The following is a 21,171-nucleotide window of genomic DNA, read 5'->3' on the forward strand; positions in this document are numbered from 1 at the left end:
ATTAAAAATACTTTGGCCCAGGATGGCGCTTGGCATGTTTCTCGACAGAAAGACCCATATATACTGTACTTTGATATACTGTTTGTCCAAAGAATACAGTATATCAAATTACACACCTCTTCCCAATATACGAACATGGAAGTCCAAAGAATATCAGATGGCATCACTATCTACTCTCTCATTCACATCTTCAGAGCAAACACATTAAGGCCCTTGGATGGTCCGTCCTTTTATTTGAACTCTCCCAATAGTAACCTGATAAAACTGTTTCTCTTTTCACCTTTTCTCAGTTCATTTCATACACCAGAAATAGACGCCTGGAGCAACTTATCTGTAGCAATTATTTGCAAGTATAAAACACATCATTAAAAAAATATATAGTTGTAGGATTCTTTTAGCGTAGATTTTTTTTTTCAAGTGCCAGTGTGCATGTGGCCTCAACTATCACTAACAAAATTAAAATGTTATTTTCTGTACTTGATTGTCGATCATTTTTTGACTGAACTCTGCCATTTGTTATTATGCAATTCCATTGTAAATCCAGATTAGCTCTGAGGAGGACCATGGATGGTAGAAACAGCTGTTGGTTAGGAACGAATAAATATAGCAGTATTCTGTTATACCGTTGCTTGAAAACGATGCAAGTGTCCAAAATTTTTCTGATGCGTCTATCTTACTTTCCTATATATTCTTCCTCTCCAAAGTAACATCTATTTCCTTGGTCTTCAGAAACTTCCTCCTAGTCTTATTAAACCACCCTACTATCATCCACTCTCAACCTACCCCAAAACTCAACCCTTCGACCCTACTTTCACCCGATATATCTACTTTCAAAAACCTGTGTGAAGCAATTGCTTCTGTTCTCAGCCCACCATATTAACAATCATTGCTACACCCAACTGTTGTCACTTACCCACAAAACCAACATAAGTAAGTAAAGTCACTTTTCCTTGTAACAACTCCCATTTTTATCTAATAAAAAATATATATATATATTTCGTTAAATCGTGTAAGATGGTCTTGAACGCAGAAAGGTGGCTCACCTGAGAGGAAAAGATCAGAGGGTTAGTGGGCTGTCATTTGAGGAATTTCTAAGAAGTTCTTACTTTGATGTATTTCTCTGTGATCTTTGTGTCCCAAGTGATTCGTTCCCAGAAACCATTCGATTATACTGCACTTAGTCACGCTGGAGGCATTACTGGAGATGAAAATAAATTATTCCAAATCCTCTTTTTCCAGTGATTACCCAGAAATACGTATTAATGCACAGGCGAACGATGCAATGTCCGTTATGTTAATAAAAGCAATCATTCAGTGAATTAGACAAGTTAAACAACATTAGTTCACTCCAATAACTCAGCAGAAAGAAATATCAAAGAACCCAGTTTTATTAAAGGTCTTGTGAGAGTATGAAAAGTAGTCAAGGAACGTAGAAACTTGATCCATTCATTTCAATACTAATATATAAAATGTATCTATAATAAGAGAATCCGAGTAGACCTTGTTTGTCCGCCCCAGGTGGGGGCGGGGTAGGTATGGGATCAGGAGGGTAGGGGAGACATGACACATCCACCCTACTCCTGCAAACTGTGGGGTAGGTAGGGGATCGGGAGGGTAGGAGAATCATGACATGTTCACCCTCCTCCTATAAACCTGTTTGTCCGCCCAGGGTGGGGGCGGAATAGGTAGGGGATCGGGAGGGTAGGGGAGACATGACACATCCACCCTCCTCCTGCATACCTGTTTGTCCACCGATGTGGGGGCAGGGTAGGTAGGGGGTCAGGAGGGTAGGGAGACATGACACATCCACCCTCCTCCTGCAAACCCGGTGCGGGGTAGGCAGGGGATCAGGAGGGTAGGAGAGACATGACACATCTGCCCTCCTCCTGCAAACCTGTTTGTCCGCCCCGGGTGGGGCGGGGTAGGTAGGGGATCGGGAGGGTACGGGAGACATGACACATCCACCCAATGGCGCCTTCAAGCTCGTAAAGAATAATAAATGGATTGACCTCAGGCTCTAACGAGTCCATTGCTCCATCTTTTTCACGTTTTATCAGGTGTGAATATTTGTTTTCCAATCGTCTGTGTTCGTTTGCACTGTCAGTTTAGCATATATCCTGTAAATTTCTACCTTTAAATATCAGCCCTCTTTAACATGTCTTAGGAAACTGAAGGCGGAACCAGTTTGAATTTATCCCAGTGTTTCATTTTCATATATATATATACGCACATACAAACACTCGCATATATATATAGTATATATAATATATATATATATATATATATATATATATATATATATATATATATATATATATATATATATATATATATATATATGCATTTATATATATATATATATATATATATATATATATATATATATATATATATATATATATATATATATATATATATATACATATATATATATATATATATATATATATATATATATATATATATATATATATAAAAATTAAGAGAGACATGCAGAAAGAGTGAGAGAGAGGGGAGGAGTAGGAGAGACAGACAGACTGACAGACATTCAGGCAGACAAAGAGAAAAGAATCTTACATAAATCGGTAGGTGTCTGAGTTTAAGCACCCACAAATTTCCAAAAGAATTTCATCGCAATCCTCGAAGCTCAAGAACATCTTACCCCGGCCTGAACCGATGGTACTTACTGTCAGTAACCTGTTGGCAATGGCCTAAGGAAACCCCACTCAAAGCCTCTTGAGACCGGCTGCGTCGCATTTGTATGGGATTAATTTACATATTTCATGTATTAATGGAGCATTGGTTCGTGCGACAATTGACGGAATTTTAACGTTTGATGCCTGTTTATTTATTATATGTCTATTTATTTAGTTACTTAATGTATTTAAATATTTTGGTCATTATTAGTACTGTGACCGAAATCAGTTTTATAGCCAAGTTTTGTTTTTGCGTGCAGTCATTGACCACAGGTCTCATCATCCTATCATACATTTACATCTGTATAAGTCAATTTTGCACCATTAAGAATTATAATTCAAGAATTTCTCGAAAATACATTTTAAAATAGGTTTAATCTCACATGAAAACAAGAACTAACCATACTTTAGATGGTCAGGCTTATACAGAAGATGGAGGTGAGTAGCGCCCTTGCTCTCATCACTGATATAAAATATATCGAATATCGGTGACATATGTGAAAATATATTTTTTACGGATAAGCCTGACCATCTAAAGTATGGTTAGTTCTTGTTTTCATGTGAGATTAAACCTATTTTAAAATGTATTTTCGAGAAATTCTTGAATTATAATTCTTAATGGTGCAAAATTGACTTATACAGATGTAAATGTATGGGGCATCTTGGCTACTGAGGCATTTCTGTTCCAAATAATCAAAATAATCAAACCATTCGCTCTCCCTCTCCTCCTTCCTCCCAAGAACCTTGAAATATATAAACTTTTTACTAGGCTACGGTCTCCCATTGTCATTAAAGGCTACAGTCTCCCATTGTCATAGTTCCTCGTTGGACGAGTCGGTAGAGTTCTCGGTTAGCACTCTGCTAGGCCCGAGTTCGAGTCTCCGGCCGGCCAATGAAGAATTAGAGGAATTTATTTCTGGTGATAGAAATTCATTTCTCGGTATGATGTGGTTCGGATTCCACAATAAGCTGTAGTCCCGTTGCTAGGAGAGCTGTTAATCAGCTCAGTGGTCTGGTTAAACTAAGGTATACTTTTTCCCATTGTCGTAACTTTATGATCCATCTTTTCACCTACACAAACCTCTTAATCAAAGCCTAAAAGCTGTAATATCTTCCACGCATACATTCCACGCATACTGTTTACACAGGTTTTCTCAGTCGCCTCTACTGTTTTCTAATTTTCTTTCAACATGAACACTTTACTCTTATAGAGGAGTGTTCACTTAACATTAAAACATTTCCTTTTTTTCTCTTGCTTAGACATATTTCTTCTCTATCAAACCTTTTTGGCAGAAAATGCTGCCACTGCCTTGCTTTCATCTGGTCTATGTGTAACTCCTCTCTCACTCTAGCATTATCATATGTATATATAATGTATATATATATATATATATATATATATATATATATATATATATATATATATATATATATATATATATAAATTATATATATATATATATATATATATATATATATATATATATATATATATATATATATATGAGTCCATCTGTGTGTATGGGTATATGTGTAACTGTATCTGTGTGCATGCATGTAAAATTTGGTAGCATTACGAGAGAAAAGTTCAAGGTCAGAGTACGGTTTATTGTGCAGAACTGTCTACAGATGGTATATAGCCACTGGGGTCCATTTGAGACCTCCATCATTGTAACTGAAGTCCTTGCCTTTTGATGCAATGTAGTTTTGGGATTTTCTATTACTTCAATTTTATAATTTTTTCCATATATTTTGTATATGCTTCATGTAAACAGTATTGTTCCCGGAGTATTTCTTTTCTACTTCGTTTAATACGTAATCACGTTGAAATTTCATAATCATCTTTTGTTATAATAATCCTGGGCCTTGTTTCATACTTGCTACACATAGTGTTGCTTGTTCCTCATAACAACCGCATTTATACCACTCATTTTCTCCCACTACAGTTTGGTAAAGTAACTTTCCAATGTCTTTTTCCTCTGTTAATCATGTGTCTTGCGACCAGCCCTCTTCGGTATTCACTTCTGCTAATATCCCTTCTCCCTCGATTACCAGATATCCGTCGGGGAAAGTCCATTTATTGTTTTACCTTTGTTTGGGTGTTCATTTTTCCAAGCAACAGCAAACCATACAAACCAGTACATGTGCATTCTCACACTCTCATGCATACTAACTACCTAAATGTTTTTGCAACATTAATAGGATCCACCTAGGCCTAGCGCTAACCGGCCAACCCAGATTTCAAGTCACATTAACTATACCTAGATATTTTCGCAATATTCATAGGATCCGCCTAGGCCTAGCGCTAACTGGCCAACCCAGATTTCAAGTGACATTAACTGTACCTAAATATTTTCGCAATATTTATAGGATCCGCCTAGGCCTAGTGCTAACCGGCCAACCCAGATTTCAAGGGGTAGCATCTTCACCTGAGGCCAAGAAAAAGGCCTAGGGTTTAATAACTTCATCCCCGAAGTCTTGCTGAGAACTGAAATTATCTTCCCCATTCCTCCCACTCCTTCATGTGGGAAAATTTGCATATGTGCATATAATTATGTCACAGGCAGAAAGCGAAACCTGGCATATATGTTACAGGCAGATAGCGAAATGCACTTAGGGACATTTGATTGCCCCAGGGGCTAGTACTAAGCACGGCAAAACAGTGACTCACTTACACTGTTTTGCCGTGTTTAGTACTAGCCCCTGGACGGTCAAATGTATTTAGCTGTGTTTAGTACTAGCCCCTGGGGGATCAAATGTCCCTAAGTGCATTTCGCTATCTGCCTGAAATATCAGGCAGTTCGTGAAATGCCTGGTTTTGCTATCTGCTGCATATGTAAGTATATATATATAGATATATACACTGTATATATACATGTATATATATATATATATATATATATATATATATATATATATATATATATATATATATATATATATAAGGAGAGAGAGAGAGAGAGAGAGAGAAGAGGACTGAAATAACATACACATTGTCGCATTCAGCAGCAAGGAAAAGGATCGAGTAGGAGTGAAAAATACTCCGTCTTGAAAGGAATTGACCTAATCAACTTTTACCGTAAGGAGCTGGGCACAAAAGCCTTAAGAATCCTCTCTTAACGAAGAGAGTGAACACAAAGGGATCTTCTCTAAAGAAATGCGAAGCAGACAGGATAGTGCCTGAAAAGACGGTGAACTTTTCATTTTAAAGTAATGTATGCGCAAGGGTGAGTGGTGTTATTGGTGAGCCATTGGTCTTCCGAGGGACGAGGAATTTTTCTGGGAACAGGCTTAAACTTCATGACGCCACCGGTGATCTATTTCGGTGAGGTAAATGTGCACATAGGTCGCTTAGGGGCAAAAAATAAACCACCCAAAGTACTTGGGCCTAGTAATGAAACTACTTATAGTTCTTATGTATTTTTACATAAACTGCGTAAATTTACGAATTGTCGCACATCATTTAGATAAGATTTTATTGTTTCCTCGACTTTTGTTTATGTTATCAAATCGCTTGAATGATAGTTTTAGCTTATTTGACTGTGCACTAGAGGGTATTGATTGGAAATGTGAATGGGAAAATTTTATGGCGATTTCTATTGCCTTCCTTTCGTACTTTACGTCAAAAAAGGGACGATATCTTTTTTTTTATTTTAATAATATAATCTATCATGTTTTATACCGAGTAAAGGGAAACTTACATTACTTATTTTTGTAGTTTTATTCTACTGAGCGTTGACATACGCATTTTAGTAAGCGTATTACTTCCTTTTTCAACGCACGAGTCACTTCCTCAAATACTCTAAAAAATATTAGTATCCACAGTGATATATTACGAATAAAAAATTTTTAAATACCCACTCAGTAAAGATTAGTAATAGCAGCAGTAATGTCGTAAAATATTTACTCGTAACAATGCTCATTTAGCCTTATATACAACTCTCTGGTCAGAGTTTTTGCCTTGAAGTTTTAGATGAAACTTCCATAAAACCAGAACACTCGTCCTTCACCAAAATCCAGTATACTATGAATTTCAGTGCACGGGTGAATTCGAGGAGAAATTGTCACTGTCGATGAAAAATTGAAATACAAGCAATGCAACCGTCGTTTCAATGTCGACAAAAGTACTTTTGATTCAGGGCTCGAATATGTTTGTTTGTTTTTCACAGCTGTGTGTGATATACAAACAAAAATGCTTCTATTCTCATTATGGTTTGAATACCATTTTTTCTTTCTTTCTATAATGTTAGTAATGTTTATCTGTATTTTTATGGAGGTACCTGATCGCTTAAAACTAAAGGCTCGAGCGATTTTGCTAGGTTCATTAGAATTTATTTGAGACAGCTCTCGTTAGAATTAGATAGAGATTCCTAGTAACTTTAACATTATTGTAACACAATATCACTTTTTCAAATTCTTACTGCAGTAAAATTTAAATAAAAAGTAACAATGGTATGTTATAATAATTCAGTATCACCATCAGGTGAGATGATATGAAGATGTATTGGCCTCTTATAAGGCTTCTTGAATCATAAATGGTACCCTTATTTTCCATTGTTTTTAAATATTAAGCTAAAGATAAGATAATCTATGTGACTTACACTTAGAAATATGACAAAACGTTAGCAAGAATGAGCATTAACGCCAAGATGTTATACTCTCAGAAGGATATCATCTTATTTTACACAACAGTTTAACAAGAATTTTAAGCAGATTTCAGATATAGTTTTATTTAAAGTTCTTATTTTGTACTCCTACGTCTTTCTGAACTGGTTTTTTAATGGCTTTGTCTGTCCGCAGGTTTTCTGTCCGTACTCTTTAAAAACTACTGAGGCTAGAGGGCTGCAAATTTTTATGTTGATCATCCACCCTCCAATCATCAACATACCAAATTGCAGCCTTATAGCCTCAGGAGTTTTTACTTTATTTAAGGTTAAAATTAGCCATAATCGTACGTCTGGCAGTACTGTAGGTACCAAGAACACAAGCCACCAACGGGCCGTGGCTGAAATTTTCATGGGCCACGACTAAAATTTTCATGGGCCGTGGCTGAAAGTTTCATATCCATACGGCTAAAATTTTCAAACCTTTCGTCGGAAACCGTGGCGCATTTCATATAGCATTATACGCGCTGAAAACTTTGCGCATAATAAAAATTAATGAACTCTTGTTAGCAAGTTATATTTATGGTACTCTAAACCGAAGTACCATAACGAATATCTACTAACAAGAAATATCTCACTGTTATCCGCAATCCTCTCCCACCCGCCCCCATGATGTGCTAAACGTTTAAATAAGTAGCATACACTATCTCATACTCTTTCCATAGGAAAAAAATATAATTGTTTAAAAAAATCTAAGAGAAGAAAAGTTAATGTGATTGCTGCAGCAACACGCGGTGAAAGGAAAATGTATGTAATGACAAATGAAATTTCGGATATTTGTTCTAATATAGCAAACCTTTTGATACAAGAAACCCATCTCCAAAATATTTTCCTATGTAGCTTTCCGGACAACGGCAGATTTTTGGGACGGGTCTTTTTGCCACTGGATGATATACTTTGTTAACAAATACTTATACCGGCATGAATCTGGGAATGGAGAAACAAATCCACAGTTATGTATGGGTACAAATATATTTAAAATTGAATCTATACGGAGAGCTTTCGGGAATCTGTACCATTCTCTGTAGAGATTTATTTATTTTTAAATATATTTGTACCCATACATAACTGTAGATTTGTTTCTCCAATAAACTTTGTTTTCCTCTTAATATGTCGAAAATCAGAACGCTATGTAAGACTTCCTTGTGTTGATTTTTTCGTATCACATTTGCTTGTTTTATCCTATAGCCCCAAGAATAGTAAAATCGGAACCTGAATTACAACTTACCAGCTTCTTGATCGCTTAACTAAAAATATTGAGGAAACAGCCAAATTTATACGAATTACGGTTTTCCGTTTTTCTTACCAAGCAGCAGCTTCCATTTGTAGGGACGAAATAAAATGGTAAATTATTAACTATCTCCCAGCGACAATTCTTTCTTACTGCTAATATTTTGTCTTCCTGAGCTGTTTCTTTCCATTCTGTCCCTTTATTAATGACCTCTATAGCTTATGCATAGACAACTTGGCAGGTCCTAACTGATAACTCTTTCCTAAGGAGCATTCTTTACAGACTCAGCGTCTTATCTGCCATATCAATATTCCTAGACACTCTAGATATAGTAGTATGAATTGGTAATAAGAATCCCAAGATTTCTCCAGAGGTTCCGTCGCTGTAAGTTTCTAATGTATTGCAAAATTAATTTGGACTGCAAGTCCATTAGAAAATATATGAAGACAATATAACTGAATACTACAGCGAAAGTGCCCGGGGATATTCGTCAGTGTCCAAACGTAGACGAGAAATCTTGAAAATTTTAATGGATTTCACGGTGTGAAAGCAACATTATCCGGGGAACTTTGCTCACACAGTCATTCTAAAATATATTCACTACAAGTTAGGATACACGATAAATGGGTTAATCCTGTATTGTGTAAAGTTTCTAAAATTCGTGTTAATCATTTTAATCAGAGAAGGAAGTTTAAATTTCGAAAAAAATAATAGGTAAGGACTACTGATATGGTCATTTACAAGAAGTCGCGATAAGGTTGTACGAGCCGAAGATTCTTACATGACATGATCAATGAATATATTTTGTGATGAAGACTATTCAGTCATGAAAAATTACCTCCCGTTATCTTATCAGAGTGATATAAAAACACTATTATTATTATTATTATTATTGATATTATTATAATTCAGAACATGAACCCTGTTCATATGGAACAAGCCCACAGGGGCCACTGACTTGAAATTCAAGCTTCCAAAGAATATGGTGATCGTTAGGAAGTAAGAGAAGGTAAAAGGAAATACAGAAAGAAGAGCTCTCACTTTTTAAGAAGAAAAAATAAATCAATAAATTGATAAATAGATAAAAATGTATTAAAGTGCAAGGAGAATAATAGCATTAGGGTTGTAGTGCATTGCATATTCATGTATATTATCGAACGATATAACATTTCAACGAGACATTTAAAACCCTTGCCTCGTTAGGTTGCCATCGTTTGGCCAGCGGAGTTTGTCGAGGTTTGCATGCTTCTCCCAGTCCTCTATAATCGTAAACCACGTACGTCCTCGAGTCCTTGATCATCGGAGGGGTGGCATCAAGGTTGCTTTCAGACGGTCTCTCCGGTGCTACTCCGTAAGAGATTATTCAACGAAGGGCACCCATTTCTGGTGTGCAGGTCATCCCTTAGTTGGGTTCACGGTAGATGGTTTCATTTTTGTTGTTGTTTTGTTGGTGTTTCTTGTCTGTGTCTGGTATTTTGTCTATTTTCTTCACTACGATGTCTTCTATGGTGTTCCTGGGCATCCAGTACGTGTCAACTCATGTCTCGCTTGTCCAAGTTCTGGATGAATATCGTTTTAGATAGTGGTGGAAAGTTAAGTATATCTTAGTTTAACCAGACCACTGAGCTGATTAACAGCTCTCCTAGGGCTGGCCCGGAGGATTAGATCTATTTTACGTGGCTAAGAAACAATTGGTTACCTAGCAACGGGACCTACAGCTTACTGTGGAATCCGAACCACATTATGATGAGAAATGAATTTCTGTCACCAGAAATAAACTCCTCTTATTCTTCATTGGCCGGTCGGAGATTCGAACTCGCGGCCAGCAGAGTGCTAGCTGAGAACGGAACCCACCCTCCTAGCGAGGAACTAGGTGGCTGCTATAGGTCCTGTTTTTCCACATACAGACAAAGACCCATGATTCCATCATCATTCTGTCCATTAGTTCCCAAGGGCGCAGGAACTTTTTAAGCATATTCCTTTCAGCCACATTATTCTCTGTTGACTTAAGCAGCGAGTTGGGTACATGGTGACAAGTGTCAGTTTTAGGTGTTAACCAGGCAGACGAGGGGCTTGAGGTCAGCACCTTCATCACAACTACATTGTGGCTGGAAGGAAGGAATTTTTTTTTTTTTTTTTTTCTTCTTTCGTGAACTGGTCCCTATCTACAGTACAGAAAATAGCTCGCTTAAACTTCAGAGAGGGAAATTCATTTAATTTCAGACGATGTAATCTCGTAAGTTTATATCCTAAGAATGTTATGGCAGAACTAAAACAAATATATTTTTATATACACTAACGTTACTCACACGATCAATTGCCATCAAATCCAAAGCAACCCCCATTAATCTGTAGTTAATGGTGTGCCTCAACAATTCAAGCCTTACACAGGCTGGGTGAATTGGCTTACGTCTGTGGTTAATTAAGTTTCCATGATGTTCACGCGTCCATTGCACGTCCATTAGCCGTCAGTTGTTCCCCGGAGACCGAATATAATTTCCTCTGTCTTGGTTTCGGTTTTCTTGCCAATTTAGAATGTATCTTTTTATTGTCGTTTGACGAAATATATTATTAGTTGAAATTAATCTTAGTAGTTAAAATTGCACTCTAATGAAAATGAAGGTTATTAGTTAAAATTACTAGTAGTACTCTAATGAAAATGAAGGTTATTAGTTAAAAATTAGTACTCTAATGAAAATGAAGGTTATTAGTTAGAATTACTAGTAGTACTCTAATGAAAATGAAGGTTATTAGTTAAAAATTACTAGTAGTACTCTAATGAAAATGAAGGTTATTAGTTAAAAATTACTAGTAGTACTGAAAATCAATTATTAAAATGAAGGTTATTAGTTAAAAATTACTAGTAAGTATTAGTAAAAATTATTAGTAGTACTCTAATGAAAATGAAGGTCATTCGCTGAATAAACTCAATGTAAGCATGGTGTTTGGTATCTGTATATATGTTTAAGAGAAAGATCCTGAGTGCATGAGGGAGGAAGTTTATGTAAATTTCTTTTTCTTTTTAAAAATGACGGACACTTAATCTCTACAACTTTTAGTTCTAGGAGAGCTCTGACATAGCACAAGGAAGTTCCAAGTACAACACTTTGTGTCACCTTGTGTTTATTCCTATGTAGTCGTTAAAGATATAAATGTTAATTGTACTGGTACACTCTCCATTACCTTCAGCCCCGAATTCAATATAGTAAATGATTATATCGAATTAGTTTCACGTTCTCCGGTGACCTTAAACACAAACCATTATTATCTTGACGTGGGGTCGACAGCATTATTCAGCGTATCTGCAATCTGTGGACTATCTCAGGGAGATAATGTATAAAATAGTCAGAATATTTCCATAATGCTTCTTTTTGTTGTTATGCAGTATGAAAAGAAACGCCAGGAGTAAAAAAACTGTTACTGGTTTAGAAATATTTATTTTCTTTTTAAAACATCAATTCGCAAAATCAGTTCTCCAAAATCACAATGTGTAATCCCATGAATATTCATAAAAATCAGTGCTTTTCCTTTTTATGGAAGAATTTTGTCTAAGGAATAATGGAAATATTTCTTGGTTGCCGATGATAAAAATATTTCTTTTTCATAATTCAGTTGTTTTTTTTACCGATATCAGTTGCGTCTGTGGTATGCATTTGCATCTGACCTCAAAAAAGCATCTCGACTTAATTAGTGACTTACTCTTGAACGGAATCATATGTTAGATCCCGGTTCTAGATTAAGCTGGTATATGCAAAAAAATAAAGCGAGTGCGAAAAAGTTTTTCATGCGATGTCTTCCTAACTGACTGTTTTATGGCTTGCTAGACAAAACCTCAGTTTTTTATGCGCATTTCATTGCTTACAATGACTTTGCTAAGAAATTCGTACTTAAATAGGCTTTCCCTCTTCAGAACAAGCGTCAAACAAAAGTATCTTTCTATTATTTTTCAAAACTTTCTTTATGAAACCAATGTTAAAAAAAATAAAGGTCGTGCTTTTGAGATGAATTCAAACTTCTTTTTCATTTCTTAAAACTTTCACACTTATTGACGATTTGTGGTAAATAATGGAATGCCTAATATCCTAATGGCCCTTTTCGTCTCACTCCGTCAGTTCATTTCTCTCTGGCATCTTTCTCAGCCATTGTGAACTGGCCCTAAATATACAGATCAACTGATTGTTTCTTTCATTAATTCAGCATTTTAAGAAAATGAAATAGATGAAATACATTCCTTTTTTCACATTAGTGATAAAGGAATCACCATTATTCATTGTGTCAAATAAGGGACCTTGTAAAGCATTTCTTTTGAAAAGTTTCTTTCTTACCTCATCTTCTTTCTCTTCCCCTCCAATGGAGAGGAAGAGATTGAAACATTATTAACTGTACCCTCACATAGCAAATCTAATAATGAAAGGATGTAAACTCAGTGTCAATGTGTCAAGAATATAACCTGTGACCTAACTAGACCCTTACCTGATAAACTCATAAATACGGATGCTGCGTCCTTTGAATACCCCACATTCATTTACATATTTAACCAAGACTCACAGCGAATTATAATTCCTGCTAAGCACACAGTGTAGTCACTCAGCAATGTCTTTAATATTAGAAAATTCCATTCATTTCTTCAGCTTCATCATTATGCGTCACTTTGCATTTGTTTAAGTTAATTAATAACCCAACTTTTAATTCTCTGTCATAAGTTTTAATTTCTTCCCCATGTCCTCATTTAAGAGATTGAGGTTTGATGATAATTGGCTCTAACTTTCTCATTTCAGGGTAAGTTCTAGAAGTTTTTGCATCGCATTATTCAGAATGAGATCGCAGCCGTGTTTTTTAAGAATCTCTCTCTCTCTCTCTCTCTCTCTCTCTCTCTCTCTCTCTCTCTCTCTCTCTCTCTCTCTCTCTCTCTCTTTATACTGGTATAATGTAAGATTTCTCCCATGTATTCACATCTTGTGTCTGGTTTAATGGAAGTATAAGGCCAAGTGTATAATCATGCTAGCTGATCAACCTGGTGTTGCCCGAGAAAACTCTGAATGGCAACCAATAAACTCTCTCTCTCTCTCTCTCTCTCTCTCTCTCTCTCTCTCTCTCTCTCTCTCTCTCTCTCTCTCCTGTTAAGATAGTAGCTCTAATTACATTTCCGAACATTTTGACGTTTTATATTTCACCCCTTTCCACCATCCAATTCCTATTGGGGCTGAACTTGGACTTAAAGGGCATCGGGAGTGTGACTACTCATCTCAGCGACCTCAAAAACTATGGATTAGACACTAAAATCTGTCGTTTTCGGTTATTTTTACATGTTGCCCCCTTCCCACCCCCTTTGGTGTCAGTGATGTCTTACCCTCCCTAACAGTATTCGTTTCCAGATAGTAAGTCATATGTATACCGAAATGAGGTATGATAAACCCGTAGAGTTTATTTAGTTACTATGTTTGCTGGCAGAACCAGCCCCATTTCGAGGAAGCCGTCCCCACCCCAACACACTTCTGTGCCCTTTGATGCTAGTGATGTCTTACCGCCAAAGTATTCTTTTCCAGATAGTCAGTTATATGTATACCAAGTTTGGTTGAAATTGCTCAGTGCGTTTCAGAGTTATGCTGGAACACACACACACACACACACATACATATCTACATTACTTAACCTCCACGTAAGACAAGTAACGAAAGAAGTCACAGTTGAATTTCTCTTCTAGCCGGAATTCCTATTCCTTGGAATTCATATTGCCCGAAGAGGGAACCTTTCCCTAAGTCAACAACTCCTCTCTTCATGACATAATGAAAAACAAACACACCAACGACTACATTACATAGTAATCCACTCTCGCGGGTAAAGCTGCAGTCTGAATGTTTATCATAAACACCTACAATTAACAATTATATTAATCTGGAATATTTGAGGACGGTTTTCCTTTCAGGTTCTACATCTGTAGACGATGTATGAATACTGAGAAAATATGCGTTATTTCAAGAGATGGCGACTTTTACCATTGATTTAAAACTGCCTTGTTAGGGTCTAGATTCTACATATTTTAAAAGCTATTTAAAACCAGCGTTTAATGGTTTACTGGGAGCAGTACTAATTTATGATCAATTGTTTCATGGTCTTTCGTTATATATGCATGCTTTTTCGGTTACTTTGATATTCCTTATACCTTGGTGTGCCTCTTTCGTACAACTGTTTACCTTAAATTAGGTTATTACTGTCAGCACGATAATAATAATAATAATAATAATAATAATAATAATAAAATAATAATAATATTTAACGGGTTTAGATAATTTTGTTGGGTATTACATAATATACAGCTGGCAATACTGCCTCATAAAGCGTAAAAGTCTGTGAAATATGCAGCCATATATATGAATAGGGGACTTATGACCTTCCATGTGACATGAAAAATGGTTTCCTGCCGATAATAAAACTTTGGTTCGGTTTTATTCAGTCCCTTGATGTTAGTTTATGAATCCATTCACAAAACCTATTATGGTAAGTTTATTTAACATTCTTCTCCTGCCTTTATGTCTGGATGTACATTAGATTTCGGTAATTATGAGAAAACGCTTTCTCGTTCTTCCTCAGTTTACAACATTAAGAGGACATGCGTGCGTTTAAAAGAGGTGGAATTTGGACCATAATAAATCAGTCTTTCCTTCGTGTGTTAAACCTTTTCAAGTTTTCATTATTCCGGTTGTGTCATTGTTATTTACTTAGATACGTATAATTACTATTGTAGATCACTTCTCACTATTGCCCTGCTTCGAAAATTAAGCATGTCTTCGGGTTTATTCAGATTCTTGAACAATTAAAGAAATTATTGTTCTATTGATAATTCAGACAGAGTAATAACCTTTATTAGCATTACTTCTCCGATAGTGACAGTTACCCTGGTAAGAATTGGGTAAATCCAAATATACACACACAGACAGACTAACACACACACACACACACACACACATATATATATATATATATATATATATATATATATATATATATATATATATATATATATATATATATATATATATATATATATATTTATATATGTATTCATATATATGTGTGTGTGTGTGAAAGAGTGTATGTATTTGTATTAGTCTAATTTTCAGCTAGGAAACTGTCACTGTCGATTATAGCTATTCTCTTCTGCTTGATACCCAAAAGAAATTCCGTTCCTCAAGCAATATCTACACCATTCATTTTGTGAAAAATTTTATCCTTTGAATAATTTTCCCGCCATTTTATTTGGCTAGACCACCTCCCCTTGTCGTCGATTTCTTTCTCACTGTCAGGTTTTCTTTCGCTACAGCAGAGATGAAAGGAAGAATTTTATATGGAAAGAGTAGTATTGCTCTGATGTGCTTTGGTTACCAGCAACAATAGCGGGCGACACGTTGGTGGAATTTCAATAACTCAAAAGTTCTGTGTCAGACGAGAAAGGCGAGGCCTAAAAAGCGCAGAGAAGTGGATTGAGGAAGGTCTTGACATGTCCTGAATATTCCCAGACAGAGGAACCCGAACGTTTGTTCTACCTTGGAATTTTACACTCCACAATGTATTTTATTGTTTCCCTTAAACCACCCATTCTAAAAAGCATATTTATAGATGAACAGATTGACAGGCAGAGAGATACACTGTACATAGGTAGTGTGAGAGTCAAAAGTTAAAGAAGAAGTCATCAGTATTTCAGTCTAGTGATGCAAATATTCATTACCTAGACTCTCACAGTTCAGAATGGCAATGGATAATATGCTGTTATCTTTTTCACTTTCATCTTTTAGTAAAAAAAAATATACCCATTGATGTAATGTGCGTCGTAATTTAAAGGTGAAGATGGTGTTTAGTAGAGAGAAAGAGAACGACTGAAGGGAATAAAAACCTGAAATATTGCATCTAACATTATTGTTTAATGTAAACTGGTAAAAAGTAAATTCTTGTTTACATTAAACAAGAATGTAATTTTTACCAGTTTGTTTGTATATGTCTATAATGAGGCTCATTGTCAACAAGGGAACACAATTAATGAACATCCTGCAGCGCTGTAAAATTATAAAGTCAATCCCTATCATTTTCATCATTTTTGTACATCAATTTTGCTTAAAAGTACAAATATCAATACAATAGCAAAGCTAAGGCTATATAGTACGGGAAGTTCAATAAGCCCTACACGGTAAATATACAAATCTCAGAGAGAGAGAGAGAGAGAGAGAGAGAGAGAGAGAGAGAGAGAGAGAGAGAGAGAGAGAGAGAGAGAGAGAGAGAGAGATCGAAGAATGTCGAAGGCGATTAAATTTTTGGTAGCTTTGTCATCAGGTTACAAGGAATGGTTTCAGCGGAAAGTACTAAAAAATAAAAGATTAAAAAAGGTGTTATCATATTATATCGTTCAGATTACCTATATTTAGATGATCAAGCTTTATTCTGCTACAGAATACCTATATTTGGATGATTAAGATTTATTATGCTACAGAATACCTATATTTATGTGATGAAGCTTTATTATGCTACAGAATGTATCGATGCTACTGGACATAGTTAACAGGTATATTCATTATCACACTTCATTGAATGACTGGTAGCAAGAAAATAACCATGGCTATCTATAAAAGTATTAGAACAACTCGTTAAAGACAAAATTCACAATTTTCAGACTTAGTTTTAACTTCACCGAAACAGCTCGTGGCTACAGTTAAAGAAAACTACTTTATTTTATTCACTAAACCGGAGTTGCTTAGATAATAGTTTCTCAACATTATCGGCTTCATTTTGCAAATAGTACATCCGAAATGTCCACAGGTATTGCATAAAAACTACACGGAACATCCAAAGACAGTTGGGTTGTCTCTCTCTCTCTCTCTCTCCTTCACACTAGATGTGGTAGATAAGACGTTATTGATATTAGGAATCATTATTATGATCATTACTATATGTGATAAAAATATATGTTCAATTATATATATATATATATATATATATATATATATATATATATATATATATATATATATATATATATATATATATATATATATTCCTTTTTCATTTTAAAGTAAATTCAGATAATGAAACGGATGCAGATATTCACTCAACCGTATTAATTTTACTTTGACTTACATTTAATATTTCCAAAATGCACGTATATGTATATGTATATATATATATATATATATATATATATATATATATATATACATATGCATTTGCGTGTGTGTATATATGTGTGTGTGTGCATTTTACATATCAGTTCTTGATTCCTCCTTCAGTTCCAGAACTAATGCTTAATGCATAGACATCAGGTCACGTGACCATGCCTTTGAACCAGAGATTTGTGTTCAAAATAAACTCAGAAACAGAGAAGCACACACACACACACACACTCACTCACTCACTCACTCACTCACTCACACATATATATTTTTAGACGAAGACAGAATATATAATATAATTTATCACAACTGAGACGCCCGTCCAATGCTGGACCGGAAGATTTCTCATAAAGCTTTTTATAAACTATTATTATGGAAATGTACGATCATTTTCATCTCGATTACATTTATATTACAAAATTTCATACCTACATAATGAAAATTTTATTTACTTTACAAAAATTCAAAATCACAGTTTTATTATGAACTTTCCCCTGAGCACTTTTCTATTTCTTTATCGTTGCAAGCATTCTCAATCTCTCGCATACTGTTGCTTAAGAGTCGATTCGATAAAAGTTAAATTTCCCATTTGAGGAAGCTTTCTTCTCACATTAGGTCAGGCAAAGGAGAAAAGTTTACTTACGGAAGTCCTTCAAGAAGTTTAAATTGAAGTTTGCACTGCCGGGAACAGGAGGGACTGCGATTTTTGGCAAAATCGTGGCTATTGCTTGAAATGGAGATTTGGTTAACAAAAGAAATTTAAAAGCAAGCCATCTATTTTCTATTAGGAAGCTAATAGATAATAGACAATTCTCTCTCTCTCTCTCTCTCTCTCTCTCTCTCTCTCTCTCTCTCTCTCTCTCTCTCTCTCTCTCTCTTAATTTAACAGCAAACCATCTATTTTCTATTAGAAAGCTGATAGGTAATAGACAATTCTCTCTCTCTCTCTCTCTCTCTCTCTCTCTATATATATATATATATATATATATATATATATATATATATATATATATATATATATATATATATATATATATGTATATATAATATATATATGTGTGTGACTATATAATATAACTACTGTATTTATATAATTATATATATAAACACACACACACACATATATATATATATATATATATATATGTGTGTGTGTGTGTGTGTGTGTGTGTGTGTGTACAAGTGTATACTTACATGAACTTTTGACGGATGCCAATTAAAATAACTCCTGCCTCACCTCCTTACACATCCGTCAGAAGAATGAGTCCTCAGAAGAGACACTTTTCCAACTGGGCTAAACTAATCTGCTGTACCGAACTCACGGTGAACTGTATAAATTACAGGAGGAAATACAGCGAAAACCTTTTCGTTGGTTACGAACCCTAGTGGCAATGTGGTCTGCCAAGTGGTCGCATCTTTTCTTTTAACTTGATTACCGCCCTTTGTGGCCGTCGTCAGGAAGAACGTATCCGTGGAATAAGGATATACACAGTAAAAGTAAAGAATGAAAATATTTATGAAAAGCGGAATGGTCAGGCAAAAAGTATATCTTAGTTTAACCAGACCACTGAGCTGGTTAACAGCTCTCTAGGGCTGGCCCGAAGGATTAGATTTATTTTACGTGGCTAAGAACCAACTGGTTACCTAGCAACGGGACCTACAGCTTATTGTGGAATCCGGAACCACATTATGACGAGGAATTAATTTCTATCACCAGGAATAAATTCCTCTAAATCTTCATTGGCTGCTCGGAGAGTCGAGGCGCTCGGCCAACAGCGTGCTAGCCGAAAGCTCTACACACCCTCCTGTGAAGAACTGGAATGGTCAGACAACGAGGGTAACAGGAATTCGTGACTTAAGGGTAGCCTTGCTTGTTAAAGTAGAGAAGGTTATATTGTTCGGTGAATGCGACATCAAGGAGAGAGTTCCGAATTTTGGCCGAATGTAATGTATAAAGCGTTGATCTAAAAAAAAGATTTTCTCTCGGAAGTCTAAAATTTCTCACTTTCTCTTTCGTTAATAGTGAGCAGGTTTTGCTCTTCCTTTGATAAGTTCGATGAATGGGAACTTTAACTTGCTCCCCGTACTCTCTCTCTCTCTCTCTCTCTCTCTCTCTCTCTCTCTCTCTCTCTCTCTCTCTCTCTCTCGTCTTCTCCTTCTTCTTCTCTTGTACGAAATCTGAAACTTTCCAAGTAGGTTTACATTATTTTTGTCCACTAAGGCTTCATAATATATCTAAACTTAAACGGGTAATCAGAAGTCATAGGTCAAGTGCACTAATTCAAATCTTAAGACATTAAGACACCTTTTTCATATTTTGTTTGTCTCTTTGTCCGCAGGAATAATGGATACCACAATACTGGTGACGGCAAAAATGTCGTGTTGAGAAGATTCCCACAGAAACGTGAATGGAGACCGGGTGAGAATGGAGTTTGGGTAAGTAGTTTTACTGGAATATTTTGTTTAAAATAATTAACCTAATGACAATAACAATTATTACGAGGAGAGGAGAGATTTGGGCATATCATCTTTCATATGAGTACGGGTAGCACAATAGGATAAATATAGACAGAGTAAGTAGGAAAGACACTGAATGTTCACTTATGGAGACAAGGCGACGCACTGAATAAGGAATAAAGGGATGCATAAATGCTGAGCATTTCAAGGAAAGTTCGTTATTACTACAGACCATCCGTGAAAACTCAACAGGCTTTAGAAATACCACTATATAATTCAGCAAAAATGCAACAAAATATAGAGAAGCATAAAAATACAAATGCTGGAATATTAAATGGAAGCCAACGCCCTGAGGGAGATCCAAAAGTCCCTACAGTAGAAAACGAAAATCAAATAAACTCTCCCAACCAGTTATTTCGTCTGAAAGCAAAAAAGAACTGTCACTCGGTCGACGAATTGAGTGATGGACATCAGTTAACAGGACTGTGAGACTGGCAACTGGGATACTTGAAAGACCAAAAAGATTTTTTCCCATGAAAATCGAGGTCGTTGTTTCCGAGAGCAAGGCAGGTGTAGAAGAGTGTTTCGAAAAGGATAGTTATATCAATAAGCAAACACATAAATAAATGGAGAAACGTTCCCTTGAAACTGGTCTGTTTTGAATCTGGATAACAATAGCAATGGAAAATAGGAATAAAAATAGTGTAATTCTCTCAAATTTTGATAATTGTCAATGAAACAGAGGGTTTAAATGGTCTTATATAATATATATATATATATATATATATATATATATATATATATATATATATATATATATATATATATATATATATATATATATATATATATGTGGCTATATAATATAACTACTCTATTTATATAATTATATATATAAACACACACACACGTACGCGTGTGTACTTACATGAATTTTTGACGGATGCCAATTAAAATAACTCCTG

General features: G+C 35.4%; 1 long non-coding RNA gene across 1 annotated transcript in view; it reads left to right on the plus strand.

Annotated features, from left to right (window-relative positions):
* The window catches only part of LOC136829141 (uncharacterized), a 92,270-nt gene extending 72,085 nt beyond the window's left edge, over positions 1-20,185 (plus strand). Inside the window, exon 3 of the long non-coding RNA XR_010850315.1 lies at positions 20,089-20,185. This is a non-coding gene — a long non-coding RNA (uncharacterized lncRNA). The remainder of the gene's footprint in view (positions 1-20,088) is intronic.
* The last annotated feature ends 986 nt before the right edge of the window (positions 20,186-21,171 follow it).

The sequence above is a fragment of the Macrobrachium rosenbergii genome, chromosome 44 (genome assembly GCF_040412425.1).
Source record: "Macrobrachium rosenbergii isolate ZJJX-2024 chromosome 44, ASM4041242v1, whole genome shotgun sequence".
Classification (NCBI taxonomy): Eukaryota; Metazoa; Arthropoda; class Malacostraca; order Decapoda; family Palaemonidae; genus Macrobrachium; species Macrobrachium rosenbergii.